The following is a 5767-nucleotide window of genomic DNA, read 5'->3' on the forward strand; positions in this document are numbered from 1 at the left end:
TTATAGAAAACTCATGGTCCAGTGCACAAATTTGTGCACATTGAAAGGGAATTAATTAGAAGAAATATTTTAATTTCACTTTTTGCCAAGTCCTGGATGCAGGTATCGGCTCCCTCCCCTCTCTTCTCAGAGTCTGTGATGGCGCCCGCGGGGACACAGCGTCAAAGCTGGTGCCCCGTGGGGTTGCGGGACTCCCCCGAGTCCCGGAATCCCAGAGCCCTGCAGGGCCAGCACCCAGGGGACAGGGCTGGTGAGGGGATGAGAGTGGTGGTCTGGCTCTAAGAATACCGCCCTCGGCCTCCCTGGGTTACCTCTGGGTTCCCTGTGAAAAGGGCCAGAGACGCAGGGGCTGAGTGCAGAGTCAGTGGCGGCAGCGATGGAAGAAGCTGTCATGGCTGGCTCTTTGCCTATCACGGCGGCGGGACTGCGGCAAACAGCAGAACATGCCTTGGTGGGAATGTCTCTATCAGATGAGCTGGGCAGGGGGTGTTTTGGAACGTGCCTGCCTGGCTACCAGGGTTCCACGTTCTGTTGGGCTCCATCGTCAGGAAGTGAGGTCACCTGGGGGTCCCCTACCCCGAGCATCTCCTCAGACATTTTGTAACTACAAAAGATACCAAATAGTCATAGCAACTTGAGAAAGAGGAACAATTTTGGAGCTATCACACTACCTGATATCAAACTATACTATAAAGCCATAGTCATCATATGGCATGAAAACAGACATGAATCAATGGACCAGAATAGAGAGCCCAGAAATAAACCCACACCTTTATGTTCAATTGATGTTTGACAAAGGAGGCAAACACATATAAAATCACTGCTCTTGTGTAGGGAGAAGCTCAGGGTAGGGGACCAGGCAGTGACCAGGGAGGTTTTCTGTCATATTCATACCCCAGTCAAGGTTGGGGGGTGGACGTGAAGTGTGGGCAGTTCCCGCTACCCCAGGTTTATCCTAACACTGGAGCTGAATCTCATTTCCCCCGGGTGGAGGTGGAGTGGGGGCGGTGCCCTTTGCCCTGCTGTTTAACCCGCAGGGGCGACTCCCCCGCGTCCCAGAGTCCTGCAGCCCCGTGGGGCGACTCCCCCGAGTCCCGCCCTGTGGCCAGCACCCCGAGGGACTCCCTGGATGCACCAACTGGTCAACTTCCCTCCTGCGCCCTTGTGCACACAGCGTCATGCCCAGCCCCGCGCACCTGCGCGCAGCCGTCCTGGGAGGGCGTGAGGACCACCTAAGCTTTTATTGGTAAGACTTGGTCAATTACATGTTGATTTCTCTGCAGTTGGCCAGATTTAGGTTGAGTTCCTGTCAAGCTTGTCCTTTTTACTGCTGACCTGCAAAATACTATGTTCCATTTTAACATTTAGCAAGGATAGCATTTAGCTAGCCTGGTCCACACCGCGAGCCCCTTGTCTTATCTCACACCAGGAGAAGCAGCCGCAGAGATCTCACCGCTGTTTTCACAGCGGAGGTGCAGCTGAGAACCCCCTCACTCTTGCACTGTTGTGGTCAGGAGCGCCTGCAGAAGTTCATCACCGCAAGTGACTCTGCTTCTCTTGAGCAACTAGTTTGGTCGTATAATCCTCTGAGCATTTTGAATTGTGTCATTGAATGTGCTTCCTCCGATCGTGGGTTGGTAGTTTAAAAATTCAGAGGCATACTTAGAGCAAGTGCCCACACTCCACAGTGTACGTTTTGTGAAATACGTTTATCCTGACTTTTTATGTTGTCTACTTAGTTTGCCTTTGGCTGGTTACTTCACTTCCTTAATATATTATTATACTGTGCATATTTTGTAAGCCATCTTCAACGTTTTTTGAATAGAAGGAATAAAGGAAAATATAAGACATAACTATTCATTATTCTGTCATAAAGATGAGTTTTAAGATGACATAACGAGCACCAAATATTCCAATCTGAAGATCGTGTGCTTTTTTTTTTTTTTTTTTTTTTTTTTAAAAAAAAGTTTTTTTTAAAACCTGGCACAGGAAAGCAGTGACATTCCCACAATTACATATAGTCATTCCCACTACCTTACAATGACTATAGATGGTCATTTGTATGAGTAGGAGATTGACTGGAAGAAAATAAAACCATGAGTAAAGGCTGAAGCCAGGTAAGGTGGAATGTGAAAGAAGGGGAAAATGTGAGCAAGAAGAAGGTATGCTGAGTTAAAGAGAGAAATGAAGAACTGTGTTCATTAAGATGGCAAAAAATAGAATGGGTTGGGAGGTGAGTATTGAGAAATATTAGTTCAGAGAGACTTCTGCATGGGAAACAGGAAGAAAGCCGTGACTTGTTCAAGGGGTTAGTCTGAACATCTGATTTTGGTAATAGATTACAACCAAGGAAGGGTATGGGAGTTTCACAGTAATAGCAGCAAGAGGATATCAGAGAGCAGGCGAGGGTGTAGGGGGGCAAAATCCTGGGCATCCCTTAATAACAGGCAGCAGCCCGTTGCTTCCTTATGTTACAGGCAGTCAAGAGACCCCAGAAAAGGTGTTTCTGTATAGCCCCGAGTTGAAGGGAGAGGGCTGCCCCTCCTCCCCCCAGCTCTTGTCTTCTTTTATAAAGGAATTTAAATGAGAGACCCTGATTGCCTTGTGATAAAGCCAGTTTATTGAAGCAAGCGCATTTATTAAAGAAGCAAAGCAAACAAATCTATTTTATTTCATCCAGCTCAGACCACAGATGGGCATCACTCAGCCAATCTGAGGAGCAAGTTGGGTGAGGGTTTGAGGCATTACATACCCTCTTGTCTATAGGTTTCAAAATGTCTTTGCTGAATATCTTGGTACAGATTAAATCTCAAGGTGCCTTTGACTTTGTTGTGGCCTTCCCAGAATTCATGAGAAGCATCTGGCAATTTTATCTTGCCAGGCCTTGAGACTGCTGGCTTCTCTGATTAGGGAGTAAAAAATAAAACTGCCCTTTTTTCTCCCCTTACCCACTTCTTTCCTGCATTCTTTTGTTGTAAGGGGAGGTTTTAAACCATTTGCTCTCAAGTGTCCATGGTTTGGGGAAGGTAATGGCCTATTACAAGCCTGCTGCAGACTGTCCAAAGTACTTGGCCTTGTTTAATTTTCTTGTCTCAGTTTTCCTATTCCTTCTGCCTTGGAATTTTTCTGTAACAATGCTCAGGTTGTCTGGGATGGATTGAAGATAGTGGCTGGGTTGGTTTGGGAGTAGAGGAGATAGGATGCTAGAGTAGAAATAGGATATAACTAGGAGGAGAAGCCACACTTCTCAGGGAGTCAGGTGAGAGGAAAATCTCAATTGGAGAGAGCTGAGATCTGGCAATGGATCTACAACAAGCAAGTCAAACTCAAGAACCCAGAGCAGGAGAAATCCTGGGGTATGTATCCCCAGCACTTAACCTAGGGCCTGGCCCATTGCATGTGTTCCTTTTCTTTTCATATAAATAAAGCTGGACCAAATTGAACTCTGTATCCATGTTATTGTGATTGCTCACTGGCCGGTGGTTAATGTCCCTACATGGCTGTCACGGCAAGAAGGCCTTTCCTTGTGCATAGATGACAGCATCTGAATGAGTCTGCCCTTGAAAAAGACTCTCTACAGAGGAAAGGAAATAGATGAATGGGACCAAGACTGTGGCCTCAGTCACCTTTGGGTCATTTTACACGTGCCCTCTGCAAATCTCTTCTGATATCCTCTACCTCCTTACTGGGCTAATTCTTCTTTATCATTTTAGTCTCATCTTAAAAGTTACTCATCAGAAAAAGGAACACTTGTGCACTGCTGGTGGGAATGCAGACTGGTGCAGCCACTATGGAAGACAGTATGGAGTTTCCTCAAAAAGCTACAAATGGAACTCCCATTTGACCCTGTGATCCCACTTCTAGGAATATATCCCAAGAAACCAGAAACACCAATCAGAAGGGATATATGCACCCCTATGTTCATAGCAGCACAATTCACCATAGCTAAGATCTGCCTCAAACAGAGTGTCAAACTGCAGCGGGAAGGCCGGGGAGGGTTCGGGGGCGGGAGGTAGGGGGGTAAGAGATCAACCAAAGGACTTGTATGCATGCATATAAGCATAACCAATGGACATAAGACACTGGGGAGTAGGGGAGGCTAGGGGACTGTCTAGGGCGGGGGGAAAAATGGACACATATGTAATACCCTTTGTAATAAAAAATAAAATTAAAAAAAAAAGTTACTCATCAGAGAAGGTTAGGTCCCCCTGCAGAGCTGGGTTAAGACATTTATAAACCCTAAGCACCTAACATATTCTATTGGCTCTCCCCCAATTGCCGGGCTAAATATGAATTCAAGCACAAAATAAAAGTGAAACAAATGTTTATTTTTTTGAAATGGCTTACAACAAAATGCACACATATCCTGTATATAACTTCTTTCTAGATTTTCGTCTGATTCAAATTCTCTCTCATTCTTTCTCATATTCTCTCTCATATTTTCCCTCTCTCTCTCTCTCCCCCTCCCCCGCCCCCATTTAGTTTCTACTGGTGCCCCAAGCAGGTGCTGAGTCAATACTGATAATCATATATAGTTGTTTGCTGAAATCTGTTTAATGCTTGTCTTCCTCATGACACTGTATTCTTCTATAGGGCAGAGATTCAGTTTGTGACATTCAAGAGCGCCAATATTTGTTTTACAAACTACTCTAAAAATGCAAACAACTTTTAAGTAAGCAGTTAAGAAACCAGGGAACCTTTTAGAGTGGTAAACTGGACTTTTATGAGTAAAAGGGGATAAAAGAAGATGATGATGAACAAAATAGATCCAGAGACATAAAAGCCTAGAACAGACTGATGAACCTCAGAGGGAAGGTGGGGTTGGGTGGGTGGGGAGAGGTTAACCAAAGAACTTACATGCATATATGCACAACCCATACACAGACAATATGTGGTGAAGGCCTGGGGGAGGGGCAGGTGTGGGGTGGAAAGGGGCCAAGGGAGGAAAAAGGGCCACATCTGTAATACTTCCAGCAATAAAGATAAATTAAAAAGATGGTCACCCCACAATCATATAACTGTATGATCCCATAATTAACACTGTGTTTTTTTGTTTAAAAAAATAAAAAAGATGATGACTTACTAGGTGAGGACAAATGAAATAACAGGCATGCTCCTGCATGATACTGATTTAATCAAAGACTTTACAGACTATTTAACGTTGCTATTCTGGAAAGGTAAAGGGTTTTCCTCTAGATGATTCCTATCAAATACATTGTAAATCTGTCATTGTAATCAATTTATTCTGGACAGTTTTAAAAGACCCACCCATAAAATCGTACTAAAGGCTGTCCTATTCTAGCCCCAGTGCTTGATTCTGGCTTTCTCCTTCCATACTCACTTCTTCTGCCACTATTCAGTTGTTCAACACATATTTGTCGAGCATTCAGCAAATGCTAGCCATGTGCTAGATGCCTGGGCTAACAGTCCATAGGCCCAGCCCTCGAGGAGTTCATAGTTGAAGACCTGTACACTGTCTTATGTTATTAACAGCAACACAGTTTAATTCTGTCATCTTGAACATATAAACATATTATATGTAAAAGTACTCAGAAATGCATTAATTGTATGTACCAATGTAGAAAATTATTGGTAGACTAGAGGCCCAGTGCACAAAAATTTGTGCACTTGGGGGGAAGAGGGGGTCCCTCAGCCTGGCCTGTGCCCTCTCACAGTCTGGGACCCCTCAGGAGATAGCACCTTGCTGGCTTAGGCCTGCTCCCGGGTGGCAGAGGGAAGGCCCAATCCCTAGGTGCAGCCCCTGGTC

The sequence above is a fragment of the Myotis davidii genome, unplaced genomic scaffold (genome assembly GCF_000327345.1).
Source record: "Myotis davidii unplaced genomic scaffold, ASM32734v1 scaffold102, whole genome shotgun sequence".
Lineage (NCBI taxonomy): Eukaryota > Metazoa > Chordata > Mammalia > Chiroptera > Vespertilionidae > Myotis > Myotis davidii.